Below are 16075 nucleotides of genomic sequence, written 5' to 3'. Positions count from 1 at the left end.
CTTTTACAGATGTGAAAAATGAGGTACAGCAATGAAATAACTTCTCTCAGTGACTCTTCTTGTTAGAACTGGCACTAGAACACAGCCTTAGTTCAGAGTTCCTAGTACCCTGCTCGTGGGTCCTTTCGGGTAATTTTTGAAAGAAAGAAAAGGTTGGTCCAAGGGGACAAAGGCTGGAGACAATGCCGAGATTAATACTACAATAAGTATTCTGGGAATTGCATTGACAGAACAGAGTGTGCTTGATTCCATTTGTACCTTCTAGGCACCTCATATTGTTTCAAGTACTTTGAGCTCAAAATTATGTGGTTTTCTTTTTAATACTGAACTATTTACTTTTCTTTACCTTTTAATTTTTCCACTCACTGGGATATACGAAGTTTACTAAAAGTACTTATGCAACAAAAAAGATAAGCACAGGTGCTCCACTTCAGCACCTGTACACGTAAGTGGCTGTACTATGCTTAACTGAGTCCCTGGGCCCCTAGTGATCTGGGCAATATGAAGAAGTGATGGATGAAACCAGGGGAGGAAGAATTAGGCTTAGCAACAGTAGTTAGTGGATGAAGAAGAACCTGAGATTATCCTTAAAACCCAAGCAGGATTTCAGTTTGCTAATAAGAGCTAGCAGGACAAGGGTAGTCATTGAAGGTGAATGTTTGGGAGCGTGTAAAGATTTGGAGGAGAGGGGAAGCTAGAATTATTGAGACAGAGTGGACCTTGATGGGGAAGGGGGTGTCTGAAGGTGTGCCACCGTGAATAGGACTGATTCTACAGAAGGTTCCCAAGTATAGAAATGATTGAGGGGAGAGGGACGAAAAGAAAGAGTACTGGGAGAGATGACTGGAATTTGAGGGGCATTTAGGGGATGATGTGGAAACCTAGAACAATGGAAATTCCCTGGAATCTACAAGGGTGACCCTAGCTAGGAATCCTAGCAATAGGGGATATGGAGTATGAACCAGTCATCTTCTGTAACCAGATAAGGCTTCCAGTGGAGGGATTGGACACAACCCAGGCACAAAACCTTCTACCTATAATTTGTCCTGCCTGCAAGATATGTTGGGGTAATGGTGGCACAGAATTTGTGGGAGTGGCCAATCAATGACTGGTCTAACTTGAGGCCTAGGCTACCATAGGGAGCTCATACCCAACACTGCCTAGATGGCCAGGATCAAGAAGTTCGGTGGCTCAGAGACCTAGGGTAGAACCAAACAATACTGGCAAAGAGAGAAAGAAAGAAAGGGAGAAAGAAAGAAAGAAAGAAAGAAAGAAAGAAAGAAAGAAAGAGAGAGAGAGAGAGAGGGAGGGAGGGAGGGAGGGAGGGAGGGAGGGAGGGAGGGAGGGAGGGAGGGAGGGAGGAAGGAAGAAATTCAATGAAATGATTCCTAATGATACTCTGTTATATTCATAGTTAGGTGCCTAGCTCAGTTGTCACCAGGGAAGCTTTATCCAGCAACTAATGAGAATGGATAAAGAGGCCCATAGCTAAACATTAGGTCAGAGCCCAGGTAACCCTGAGGAAGATGAGAAGAAAGGATTGTAGGAGTCAGAGGTGTCAAGGACACCAGGAGAACACAGCCCACAGAATCAACTAAGCAGGAATCACAGTGGCTCACAAGGACTGAATTGAAAATCACAGAGCTTTCATGGTTTCATTCTAGGTCCTCTGCATGTTCATTATGGTTATGTTGCTTGGGAATCTTGTGGGACTCAACAGTGGGAGTGGGGGTGTCTCCGACTCTTTCCTGACTCTTTCACCTGCTCTTGGGAGCCTTTTCGTCCCAGTGGGTTGTCTCATTCAGCCTTGATATGAGGGTTTGTGCCTAGTCTTATTGCAACTTGATACGCCATGTTTGGTTGATATTCCCAGCAGGCCTGCTCTTTTCTGAAGGGAAAAGGAGGAGGAGTGGATCTGGGGGAGAGGGAAGGTGTGTGTGTATGGTGGGGGCTGGGAGGAATTGAGGGAGGGGAAACTAAGGTCAGGATGTATTGCATGAAGGAAGAATATTTTTTTTCATTAGAAAGAAAAAATGACTATGAGAGTTGAAAACTCTAGGAAATTCATTCTGAAGTCTTAGATGAACAGGAACAAGTGGAAACTATAAGAAGAGATTCCAGAATACCTGAGATAGGAAATAATATCCTGGTATCCCTGTGAAGAGGAGAAAAAATCTGTGAAAGACAACACAAGGATTATAATCTGAGACTGACTTCTTGAAGGACAGGGGAAACACAGCTTTAAGAACTTCAGAACTCAAGCTGAGGAGAAGACTAACATTAGTGATGAGTCTTATAAACATGAGATTAGAATACAGTGACATTTGGTGAAATGTTGACTCTCAAGGATGAAAGGCAGAGGAAAGTAATTTGTAGTCACAGATTACCCTCAGCTTCTTTGTCATTTTTCCTGGCTGAGTTGGAAATGGATTTGGAGTGAAGATGGTTTTACTCCCACTTATCTGCAGATAGAACTTATGAAAACATCAGGTGTTTCGTAAGATAACCCGAAGAATGTTACTATAGTGAAAGTTCATGGGGAGGTTAGCTGGGAGAAAAAAACAAGACTTAGACACTCTGTGTTTAAAGAAATGGCAGGAATCTCACATGGAGTATCTTAATTTTTGATGAAAATAGTCGATGTTGAATCATGTCAGGCCCAGTGACCAGATGGAAGTGGGAATTGAGGTTGAGTGAAGTCTATGAGAATGGAGAATTATGGAAGGAAGGGTGGAAGGTTTGACTCTAAACTGTCAGCACTCACAACAGTGTTGTTTAAAATAAGATCAAATATATGTAAGTGCATGGCTCACTATGGATTTAGGAACTTACATTAGCCCAGAAACTTCAAGTGACTTCCAAATTTATATGACATGTTTTCTTTCTCTTGTCATAAAACAGTAATAGTATCTCCATGAAGCCAAGAGGAGAAAGAAAAATGACAAGATGTAGAAGTCCCTTACTGTCCCCCAGTAGACACATTGACCTTGAAGCATTAGTACTCGGGGGGATTTTGAGTAATGGAAAGGGAAAAAATGTAAATCCCAAGAAAGACAAAGTTACAACAAAACAAAACAAAACAAAACAAAAAACCCTGAGCTGAAGCAAATGCGGATTTCAGCATAAGAGACAGAATTTTTATTACTGCTTTTTATTAATAATATATGAGAGCAAGGCCAACAGAGAATGTAAGAGAGTAGATTATGAGAAAATGTGATTGGAATGTCTGGGAGATCAAATTATCTTTTCATTACTGCATTTTAAAAAGATGGACATTTCGGAGGCTAAAATATGTTCTGTTTTTCTGGGGACTCATATTGTTAAAAGCCCATTATAGCTTCTTTCTTGATATTAATGTACTTGCTAGGGCTGGTGAATCATGGCTGAGGACTTTGCAGAACAGATCAGAGAGCATTTAATGAAGATTAGAGCTGAATTGTGCATGAGGGTAGAAGAGCGATGGCCTTGTGCTCTAACAGCATCTTTCAAAACCATGAGCACTTGACTGACCTGGAGCCCAGCCCCAGACCCCGTGGCTGCAGGATGAGTTGGCCACAAGTAAGGGTTGACAGGGTGGGGAGAAATGTGGCTGGATTATGTAGCTCTTGTTTGTACAACCTATTTCAGAAGTTTGGACTTTCCTATGGAAATAATGAGATCCATTCTCTGTTTATCTGGATGTAGTGTGGTGATTGAATTAGCATAGATGTTGATGGAAAGCAGACAGGCAATGTAGGGAAGAAAGCCAAGATTTAGGCCATGGAGAGGAAGAAAACTGCAGATTTGGACTTACACAGAAACTAAGACTGCGTGTGAATTAGGACAGCCAACAATCTCTCACAGACTGGGGCATGGTAGCCTATACTTTTAATCCCAGTACTAGGGAAGTGGAGACAGGAACACTAGGAATTCAAGGTCATCCTCAGCTATATAGGTAGTTCGAGGCCAGCCTCAATTACATGGATCTGTATCTCAAAAACAAAACCAAAAAACCCCCAATGGTTTGAATTACTCGATGTGTGATGGTGCCGTTCACCGAGGGAGCACAGTAGTTGGAACACCAGCTCTGGTGCATGTTTTATAACTTAAAAAGATTAAATTGATGCTAAGCGCATAAGCATCTTAACCATTCCCGTGTACAAACTGAGCAGTGTTTAAATCCACTCATACTGCTCTGCAACCAAATACCAGGACTCTTTGTCTTGCAAATCTGAAACTCTCTCCAGTTAATTAAGCCTCAAATCCTCACTCTCTATCAACCATCATTCTGCTTTCTGTCTCTCTAACTTCTTTCAGCACTTCTCATAGGTGGAATCAAACATTTGATTGGTGTGTTTCAGTTAACATAGCATCCACAGGGCTCATCCAGGTAGAGCATGTCGTGGAACTAAGAATGTCCTTCCTGCCGGGCAATGGTGGTGCACGCCTTTAATACCAGCACTCGGGAGGCAGAGGCAGACGGATCTCTGTGAGTTTGAGGCCAGCCTGGGCTACCAAGTGAGTTCCAGGAAAGGCGCAAAGCTACACAGAGAAACCCTGTCTTGAAAAACCAAAAAAAAAAAAAAAAAAAAAAAAAATGTCCTTCCTTTCAAAGGCTCGACAGTCTGTGTACATGTCACATTTCTTCATACATCGATGAACAGTTGGCTTATGTTCACCTTTTGGCTATTATGAATAATAGTGCTATAATCATGGGTCTACAAATGCATCTTTAGAATTTTGCTTTTAATTCTCGGAAGTGGAATTGCTGTATCACATGGTAACTGTGTCTGTTGCTCTCAGAGAAATCAGCACACTCTTTTCTATCCTGGCTACACCACTTTACTTCACCACCAACAGTGAACAATGGTTCCAGTTGTTCAGACCTTCATTACTGCCGCTTGTTTATTTTCTGGCTTTCATTTTCTTTTCTTTTGTTTTAAATAGTACCTATCTGAAGTGGATGTGAGACGGCATATCTCATTGTAGCTTTGGGATGTATTTTGATGGAGTTTCAGGTACTGGAAGTGAAACAAATAAGAACTGAGGAGCCTTTCATTTTTAAACTTTTAATTAGCACACAAAGTATTAGGTTTCATTATGGTATCTTTAAACATAGTATCCAGGAGAGGATGAATAATTCCTTTTTTGAGGGTGTGGCTGCTGAGAGACTTCCCATACTCCCGTGAATGGCCCCACACCCTCACATATATTGGAGGCACTATTGGACTTAATGGATTATTAAAACAGGAAAACAGTACAAAACTGTGAGGGAGGTATGATGTAGGATAAGGAAGGAATTGGATGAGAAAGCTGAGGGCAGATATAATCACATTTCATTGTATATGCATATAAAATTCTCAAAAGTAATGAGAAAAAATTAGAATAAATGTAAGTTTCTTTTATTGCATTTATTTATTTAGAAAAAAAGTACCACCACCAACAGAAACTGAATGTTTCTACAAATAAGAGACGAATTACCTAATGAAACACAAAATCCAAACAGCAAATGAATAAAGCCATAGAAACCATGCTGCTTAGCAAGCTTGAGAGAGAGTGGGTCAGACAAAGAGAAAGACACCACAGAAACCAGCAAGCTCTGTTCAGGGAAGCTCCAGACTTTTCTGAGAATCCTGGAAGTGGATTTTGCAGGGAGCCAGCCCCATGAAGGCTATGAGGCTGTGAGGAGCAGGAATTCACAGACCAAAGTGTCATTGGTGGTAAAGACCTTTGGTGAGGACCAATTTCTTAGAGTAGAATATAGAACAAATAGGACAGGAATTCTAGGAGCATGGGAAAGAGAAAGTCTAGCTGGAAATGGGAAATGAGGATTCTAGACCCAAGGAATGGGCAGCCTTTAAGTGGTGGTAGTGCATGCCCTTTTTGGGGGGCGGGGCAGGGTTTCTCTGTGTAGCTTTGAGCCTTTCCTGGAACTTGCTTTGGAGACCAGGCTGGCCTCGAACTCAGAGATCTGCCTGCCTCTGCCTCCCAAGTACTGGGACTAAAAGCGTGTGCCACCACCGCCCGGCTTTGGCGTGCACGCCTTTAATCTCAGCACTCAGGAGGCAGAGGCAGGTGAGGCCAGCCTGGCCTACAGAGTGAGTTCCAGTACAGCCAGAGCTATACAGAGAAACCCTGTTTTGAAAAACCAAACAAAATAAAATAAAATAAAAACAAAAACTGAAGAGGCAGAGAAGCCTCTAGACAGGATTACAGATGTGACAGCATTTTGATTGTAGTTCAAGGAGATTCATGTTTAGATTTCTTGACTAGAGGACCATAGCTTAAATTTATGTTGCTTTAATGCACTAACTTGAGGATTCACCATGGCAACCATAGAAAACACAGTGTTAATTTAGATATAATTTTATCTTCATAGGGTTCACTTTGAATATTGATGTTCAAAATTTATTCTACCTCCATCTAGTGAAGTGAATATCAAAATATTGACCCAACACATGTGGTCTACAGACTTACTTTGCATAATAAAAGACTTTACCAAATCATCTTCATTATCTGCACTAAATCTAGGGATACACAGTTCATTTTATTCTGTTGTATTTTATTAAAAATCAATTGAATTCATGGCCCATTACATAAATTGACTTTATAACCCATAAGTAATTTGCTATATGGAATTTGAAAAACTATTTTAATATGTTTCTTGACTGGCAAACTATATCATAATGCTAAAATTTTCATTTCATATACTCACTTGAGTTCATAGTACAGATGTGATTAAATCGAACCACCAAATGTCCTTGTATTAAAAATTGTGTTTCAGTATTTTTTCTATAGTTATTTATGGAACTAAGACCCCCACCCCAAGTGGGATTCTTCTATCTAATTGCTAATTTTGTAGCAATTGAGAGGCAGAGTTTAGAGCATAGCTAAGATTGAGCTCTTGAAAACAAATACAAGAAACATCAAAATTGCCCCACTTCTTACGGGAAGCAGGTGCCCAGGCAGAGAAGCTCGGAAAAGGCTCTATTCTGGTCGTTTCCCAAAAGCCCAACATACAGCCAGCTTGTTTGGAGCAACCTGGGTCTCCTTTGCAGTTCTCCTTTCCTCTGAAAGTAGTGTCCGTCTTCTGCAAGCCAACCCTAAATCAACAATACTATAATCCTGTAAAATAAACCAAAGAAAGCCAAGGGAAGAATTGGAATCATGCGGCTTGTATGATGAGCTCTTAGGGCACAGGAGGAAAGGCAAATGCCCCGCCCCCTTTCAAACTCTGCCAGCAGGCACTGACCTTGAGAGAGTTGTTCTCTCTGGAGCATCTTAGGTCACTTGCATTCGCTGTTATCCAATTTGATCATCTCCATGTTTACCATATGTTGGCTGAATAAATATCTCCCATCTTTAAGAAAATTCAGAACATTTTTCTGTTCCTCACACAATGTTTTCCCCCTTTCCCTTTCCTTTTTCAGAGGTCAGAGGGGAAAATAAATGAAAAATGGCTCCTATGAGTGTTGCTGGAGGGCTTCTCTCCAGGTTCCCCAAGCCCCGCAGTCCCACAATCCATGTATAAAATAATCACTCAGACGCTTATATCACTTATAAACTGTATGGCCGTGGCAGGCTTCTTGCTAACTATTCTTTTATCTTAAATTAACCCATTTCTATAAATCTATACCTTGCCACGTGGCTGGTGGCTTCCCGGCGTCTTCACATGCTGCTGGTCATGGCGGTGGCTGCAGTGTCTCTCCCCTCAGCCTCCCGCTTCCCAGAATTCTCCTCTCTCCTTGTCTCACCTACTTCCTGCCTGGCCACCTACTTCCTGCCTGGTCACTGGCCATCAGTGTTTTATTTATATAGAATGATATCCACAGCATTTCCCCTTTTTTCTTTTTTTAAAAAGTAAGGTTTTAACTTTAACATGGTAAAATTACATATAACAAAACAATTATCGAGCAAGAATTACAGTTACAATATTAAAGAAGATGTCCTATCTATCTTATATTTGTGAGTTTAAGGTTTTATATCTAACTTATCTTTTGTCATAACTGAGGAAATTACAACTATCTAGTTTTCAACCACATCAAAGACCTGAGAAGGAACATAATGGTACCTGAGAAATGGTAGACGGATACAAGCAACTTTCGGGAATCTTGCAAGAGTAGACCAAGACAGCTGGCAGCCTGGACAGTCACCTAATGTTTCTCAGCATTGTTGGTGAATTCAAATTGGCTACAGGCCTAGAGTATCTGACAGACCATTTTTAGAAGCAGGAATTCTGAGAGACCACCTTACCCTGTCTTGGCAGAGTACAGTGGTCGCTTTCCTTGTGTCCTGCTTGTCCAGAAAGGACAGCATTATATTTGTACTGTCAGCCATCAAGGCAAGAGCAGTTCTTTGCCCAGTAGGCCATTTTGTGCCAAGAAGACAAACTTCCCAATGGAAATGTCTTAGAAGCCCAACATTCTCTCGGGATCAAATTAGTGCAACCAGGAGCAATTGTGTCTCATGTCAACAGAATTCTAAGTTATTTAAATGCCATATTCTCTAGGTCTATGAAGTGTTTGAAGATTACCTATCTATCTGAAATATATCTATGTATACCTAGAAGACTTAACTAACATGGCTACAAATATGATTATCATAGATGACTAATTATTAATCTATTTTTAATTATCCATTACAATTTTAAATGAGTTACATAAACATAATACCTCAAACAAGAATAGAAATATATATATATATATATATATATATATATATATATATATATATACAGTATAACAAAATTAACTTCAAGTTTGTATCAATAAACTAAAATTTATACCAATGTAAAACATTTTAAACATAAACTAAAATCTATACCAATGTAAAACATTTTAAACAAGTTTTTCTTTAAAAGTAGGTTGATTAATCTATCCTTTTATCTTATATCTCTATATCCTCCTATATATCTATATCAAATCCCCTTTTCTTTTTTAGAAAGAGATCACATTTATAATCAACCTATTTTAAATAAAAATATTGGTTTTTCTCTGTCCCATACCAGAGGGCTCTTGTGATTTGGGACACAAGAATCTCTTAACCATTTTTTTTTTAAAGCAATATGTCTGGGTTTAGAGGGGGAGTGAGCCAATTCCACCTCTAAAGCCAGCTTGGTATATTTGGGAATTTGGGCGTAGCATCTCTTACTACTTCCTGCTGGAGGGGGGCGCTGTATCTTATGGGGATGCAAAGAAAATTTTAGGCCTATGGGGTAGTCCGTGAGGCTGTATTGTGTGAATCAGTTGCCTTGAAACCGCTCTGGATGTTGGATCATCTGGGCCATGGTGTCATCGGAGACCTTTCAGGGGGTCTTGGCTGGTGAAACCTGATGTATCTTAATCTGGAACAAATCCACAGCCTCTGGCTTTCTGTGGAAACAAAAGCAGAATCTCTTTTCCAAAGCAACATATCCTTAAATCCAAATTTTGAAGTCAAGGTACCTTTAAAATATACATTTTGGCATAACTCAACAGCTTTTGCAATCAAATGTTTTTCTTCAGTTACGAATATCAAAGACAACATAATCCAGATTCTCTGTGTGGTAGACATCTTTACGTGGCTTATTTTTTATATTACCTCAAGCCTATTGCTTTAAACTGCACCATTTTAAGACTGAAACGGCACTGTGGCTGCTGGCTCCGCCCACTTTAGCTTCCCAACATGGCAGTGGTATGTTTTCCGCCAGCTCTGGGAGTCATCAAGTCTCAGAAATAGTGGGTCTAAGCTTTTATCAAAGCAGCGTGTAGCCCAGGAACCTCTTTTTTTTTTTTTTTTTTTAATACTAGTAAAGAATAAATCTACCACACAGCGTAATGTGCCGCTGGCAGACGCCTCATTTCCGCCATACTGTGGGTCAAACACACACGCCAGGAACCCGCCAGTGTTCAAACCCGCGTTTTGTGGCGTCTAGCTGCCTGTATGAGACAAGAAGCAGGAACCTGGTTTTGGCTCTGTTTAGAATTGGTTATTAAATATTCTCAGGTTTAAGGTGGAAACTCGAGCCGTTGGGTGCCATTTGTTGCTGGAGGGCTTCTCTCCAGGTTCCCCAAGCCCCGCAGTCCCACAATCCATGTATAAAATAATCACTCAGACGCTTATATCACTTATAAACTGTATGGCCGTGGCAGGCTTCTTGCTAACTATTCTTTTATCTTAAATTAACCCATTTCTATAAATCTATACCTTGCCACGTGGCTGGTGGCTTCCCGGCGTCTTCACATGCTGCTGGTCATGGCGGTGGCTGCAGTGTCTCTCCCCTCAGCCTCCCGCTTCCCAGAATTCTCCTCTCTCCTTGTCTCACCTACTTCCTGCCTGGCCACCTACTTCCTGCCTGGTCACTGGCCATCAGTGTTTTATTTATATAGAATGATATCCACAGCATATGAGTCCAGCCTTTTTTATGGCAGGTTGGATCCAATTCACAGTGACTACTTCAGGAATCATGCAATGGAGTGATAAAATGGAGATCTGCTTCTCAACTGTAGTCCCCTCTTTAGCTATAAATGATCTCTAATAATCTCAAAGCTGACTGCTTCATGTGTTTGTTGTATGAGCCTTCTATACAGATTTTCTGGGCGGAGTTGTATTTATCCTTTATATTCTTTAAAATCTTACCCAAGGGGGACAAATTCTACCAATAGATGAATTAGTCTTGGTGGCCTAACATTAATGCCTTTAAGTAGATAGCTTTGAAGGATGTTTGAAGTGCTAATATTTTAATAGTATCTAGCACTCAGTAAATAAAATAAAAAATAATTGCTACTGGACTGACAGAAGTAATGAAATTTTCCTGTCCCTCTCACATTCAATAGCCAAATGGAAAAGAGAAGGGAACATCTACAAACCCAGAAAAATCCTCAAATCTGTTTTTGCTCTTAAAAGAAATGTCAAAAGAAACCCAGCAAGATTCATCTGTTCACTGCTAATCTCCCACGTAGTTAAAACAAGAGAATCTGCGGAGCCTTAGGGTTTAAGCCTAAGGCCACAGACTCCTGCCAACTGCTTTGGTTAATCCATCTATTTTCCTTCAGGCCAAATCATCAGCCTTGAGGCTACTAGAAAGCTATAGCAACTGAAATGTAGAAACCGATATTTATGAGTTTCTCCAATAGAATACTACAGGGTAAATTCTGACCAATACTTCCCTGACATTCCTTGAGAACTTCTGAGTGAAATGGCATCCACTAACCTTTTTCTACCCCACTAAGAACAATTGTAACAGTAATAACAGAAGTCAGTGTTTATCTGGTTTTGGAGACTATGCTGAGTGCTTTAAATGTGGTATATTATGAAACTTACAAGATAGGAACAGTCTTTATAGTTGGTGAAACAAAATACAGAGAGAAAAAGCGATTGACTATAAGTCTCATCTATGCATAGTGGATTTGCCACCTGGTTCCAGAGTTCCTAATAATTTCAGTAAGTCCTGTTTTCTTATGTTTATGCTGCCCAACACACATAAATCAAGGGACCTTTCATTTTGCATCTTGGCTGACTAAATGACCCCAGAATAGATAGTGTATAAAAATTACTTATTGAGGTGGGTGGTGGTGGTGCACGCCTTTAATCCCAGCACTTGGAAGGCAGAAGCAGGTGAATCTCTGTGAATTTGAGACCAGCCTGGTCTGCAAAGTGAGTTCCAGGACAGCCAGAACTGTTACACAAAGAAACCATGTCTTGAAAAACCAAAAAAAAAAAAAAAAAAAAAAAAAAAAAAAAACTGTAATTGCAACTGGTAGATGGTAGATTAAAACAAGAACTCCTTGTGTGCAGATGAGTCCTGAAAAATGGCAAATACATTTAGACTCTTTTGGTGTCCTTCAAGATAACTTTTATGTATTATGTGGGCTATCAAATTTTAAAATTAATTGATATAATAAAGTAATAAGTAATATAAATCTTCCTAATGCTTCAACTGAAATTAAAGTGATAGAATAATAATTATTATTTGGAAAGGAGACAGTGTTCTCCCTTTCCTCCACAAACTCTAGAGCTAATTTCTATTTAAAAGTGAAGAAATAAAAGTATACAGATTTGGCAATAGTAAGTACATGAGGGTTCTAAGATGTTGAAGAATTGTTCTAAGGTATAATCTTATATGTACAAAAGTGTAACAAAACCCAGAGAAAACACAAACTTAGTAGGTTTAGAAAAGTTGCAGAATAAAAGATCAACACACAGCATTGTATAAAAATAAATCTGAAATAATATTGGGAAAACAGTTTCATTCAAAAAAGGCAAACACAAAGGGAACGAGGTGCAAGTGTCATATCCTAGAAAGTGTAAGTCTTCACCGAGAGAAACTAAGGATCTAATCAGGAGTATCTGCTGTTCCTGTGTTAGGAGTCATAGTTGTTACAATTGAAATACTTTTCAAATTGATCTATGTATTTAGTATGGTCCTCACCAGACTTCCAAAAATCTTTTTAAAGAATAAGAAACTGGCTTTTTAATATTCTGAAATGCAAAGGACTGAGAATAGCTGAAGCAGCTCCATAAAAGAACAAAGGTAGAGGGCTTACATAGTGCAATAATGAAATAATGCAACTTTTTATATATAAACCTGCACCTGTCAAGATCATTTTACAATGGTATAAAGATAGAGATCAATGATATAAAACTGGAAGTCTGGAAATAAACATTTATAGTTCATTTTTTAAAATATTTCAAAGCACAGAGAAAGAGTAATCTTTTAACATTTGGTCCTGGATCAAATTTACATGAAAATTAGAAATCCAGAACTCGATCAGAATCTCATACACATGGCAGTCAGCAGCCAAGAAAGAGACTCCCAGGTTACATGGCAACATCCAATTTGGAGATAGAACCCTGAGCCTGTGTGAGGCACACAGTGCCAACCTAATGGAAATGATTCTTCTGGGGTTACTAATTGTACTTGTGGATAAGACATGCTTTTTATATTCTGGCCAAATCTCTCTGAGTCCAATTTTCCTCTGAAAATTAAGGTAAGTAATATTTGACATTTATTAATGCTCCATCTTCATTGCTAGAATATCCTGAACACAAGGACAAGAAGTTTGGCCCTCCTCTTTTTCCAAAGTATGGAAGGGAGGCATTAGGTAAGTGTTGGTTGAACGTACTAAGTGAATCATTATACTTCTGTATTTTCATCCTTGTGAATTCCATACTGTTGGTGTTTTATGTTTTATGGGGTTAGACTGATGCTTAAGGACAAGTAACCAACATTACAGACCATAGAGTACTTTAATCGCCCCCCTCACCAATTTCAACTGTTCTGCATTTGGTCTCTCGTCTTCTCCAATTCCAGTAAACCTCTGCTCTTTGGATTATCTTCTGTGTTCTAAACTTTCCAGAATATCCAATAGTTGGAAATTATTTATGCAATCTTTCTAGGTCAGCTTCTTTCACTTGGAAATATGCATTTGTATTTTCTTCATGGTTTTCATCATTTGATAGCTCATTCCTTTTTAATACTGACTAATATTCCACTGCCAGGATATACCACAGTTTAATTATTCATTTATTTATTGAAGACATTTGTTTCCAAGATTTGGAAATTTTGAATAAAAGTGGAATAAAACATCCATGTGCAGGTTTTGTGTTGACGCAGTTTTAAACTCCTTTGGGTACATATCAAGGAACTAGACTGCTGGATCTCATGATAGCTAGATGTTCATCTTTGCAATGAAACAGCAAGCTTCCTTCCAAAGCATGCGCTTCATTTGCATTCCCAGCAGTGATGAATGAAAGCTACTCTTGCTCCTATCTTTGCCAGGGTATGGTGCTACCTGTGTTCTGAAGTTTGGCTGTTCTAATAGATATGTAGTGGTGTTTTTATTGCCTTTTCACTTATGTGATGACATATGATTTACCATACCCTTTCTTATGCTTAGTTGCTATCCACCTATGTTTTTGGGTGAGGTGTCTGTCAAGGATCATGGCCCATTTAAAAACCAGGTTTCTGTTTGCATTGTCGAACTTCAAGCGTTCTTTGTGTATTTTTCATAAAAGTATTGTTAACAGACTAATACTTTGAAAATATTCTCTCTGAACCTGCAGATTTTCTTTAAGTAACTTTATAAAGAATTTCCTTAGCTTTAGAAAACTGTTGTGGCCTTAAAATGTGAACCTATATTGTATAGCACCTGTCTTTGTCTATCCAAAATACTACAACAGAATACCATATGCAGAGTAACTTATGAACAATAGACATTTATTGTTCATAGATCTGGAGCATGTAAAGTCCAAGTTCAAGACACCAGTAAAGGGCTGTTCTCTGCTTCCAGGATGGACACTTCTTGCTATGTATTCAAATGACAGAAAACTCAAATTCCCTAGACTTCTTTCATGATGTCATGAGTCAATTTATGAGTAAGGAGACTTCATGACTTAATTACTGCCCGAAAAACCTCATCTAAAAACTGTTGGCATTATCGGTGGGTCCTTGATCAGGTTTGTTTTCTCTGCCAGTTGTAGAATTAAAAGGCAGGAAAAATCTCAAGCTTGACAGATAGCAGTGGAGAAATTGGAACACAGTAGACTGGAGCAGACAGAATCAGCCCCTGAAGAAAGGCTTTTATTGGGAGTGAGGGAACACACACGGGCAGTAGGGACAGAGAGCAAGACCCTCCACATAGCAGAGTAGGGGACTTGGAAAGCCAAAATCCAGTCTCTTCTCCGGGGCCAGGGTTTTCTAAGTTTTTGATGGCCCTTTCTCCATAATTTGGGGTTGGTCAGTTTGAAGAAAGACAGGATGGCTGACTGGCCCACAGCTGTTGTGTGAACATGCCCTGATTTGGCTTTGAACTTGGTGAGCCATCTAGCAGCAGCAGGCTCTGGAGGCTGGAGAAAAAGCCCACAAGTCCTTTGTTTTTAGTGGCCAAGCTGTTGTTTCAGGTCAGGAGGGTGAGGAAGAAGCCAGCCATCTTGGAAGTTCACCATCTTTATTACCTAGTCACGGCTCCTCTCTGAAACCGTCATATCAGAGAGTCTGTATAACTGCTGGTCCCTTCATGATCACATTGGGCAACTGCCTCTAACATGCTGATTTCTAGAGGACACTGTCATTAAGATCAGAGCAACACTGTTTTCAGATCAGTTGTTTGTTTTTTGACAGAATCCACTTGGAAAATGCTGGCAGACTAAAACGTCCTGGCAGAGAATTAGGAAGCTCATTTTAGAGGAATATTTGTTATCAGCCCCTCATTTTCTATATTTATAGTATAAACTAATAGTTCAAATAAACTTCTATTGAATGCTATTACAAACACCAAACAAATGAGATCGAGTTTGTTAAAGTGTTAAAAATTGGTAAAAGATTTTAAATGTTACCCTTAAACCAATGAGCAATGTACCAACCACTTGAATCAGATAGATCCTTAAATGTATGTATAGGTTTAGTGTAAGGTCCTTGAGGTGTGAGCGGCTGGGCCCCACCACCAGACTTCTCCAATGGCCTCAATGGCCATTTCCAGTCCCCCAAGGTAGAAGAGTGACCTGGTCCTGCCCTACAGAAAAAAAAAATAGTCCAAGATCAGGCTACAAAGTCACACCAATCCCAGATGTTGCCCCAGGATCATGCCACATAATTCCTTTAATCCCAGGCCATCTGAAAAGCTCTGCCACTCAAGAAACTTTATAAAGCCTACCTCCTGTTCAATTCTTTGCTGCTTCTCTCTCAAGCAATTGATCACTCTCTTGTGTTTCTCCCAATAAATCTCTCCTGTGAGGTTTGTTGTGTGGGGTGACTTTGTGGTGTTCCTTGGCTCCTGGCTGGCAGAATTCCTTTCCCCCTCAGAGCTATGTCACATTCAATAACTGGCCTAGCAAGCAATTTTTTTAAAAAAGGCTTTTATTAACTCAGTTTGAGTAAAAATACAATTCCTAAGCTCTTTATGTATCTGCTATTGTTGTGTGACAATTTTTTTTGGATGCACATGTCTACTCACTCTAAATAGGGAGCCCATGACAGACGAAAGTACAAATACCACCAGAGTCCAATTTCATGAACTAAGGAGTTTTATTGGGACTACTTATTGAAATATGGATGAAAGGTTACTTAGAGGGGCAGAAATTACTCAAAGATAGCTGCATCATTAAAGTCCACCCTAGC

This window comes from Peromyscus maniculatus, chromosome 14 (assembly GCF_049852395.1).
Source record: "Peromyscus maniculatus bairdii isolate BWxNUB_F1_BW_parent chromosome 14, HU_Pman_BW_mat_3.1, whole genome shotgun sequence".
Classification (NCBI taxonomy): Eukaryota; Metazoa; Chordata; class Mammalia; order Rodentia; family Cricetidae; genus Peromyscus; species Peromyscus maniculatus.
The sequence above is the reverse complement of the archived record's forward strand: the minus strand, read 5'-3'. Positions refer to the sequence as shown.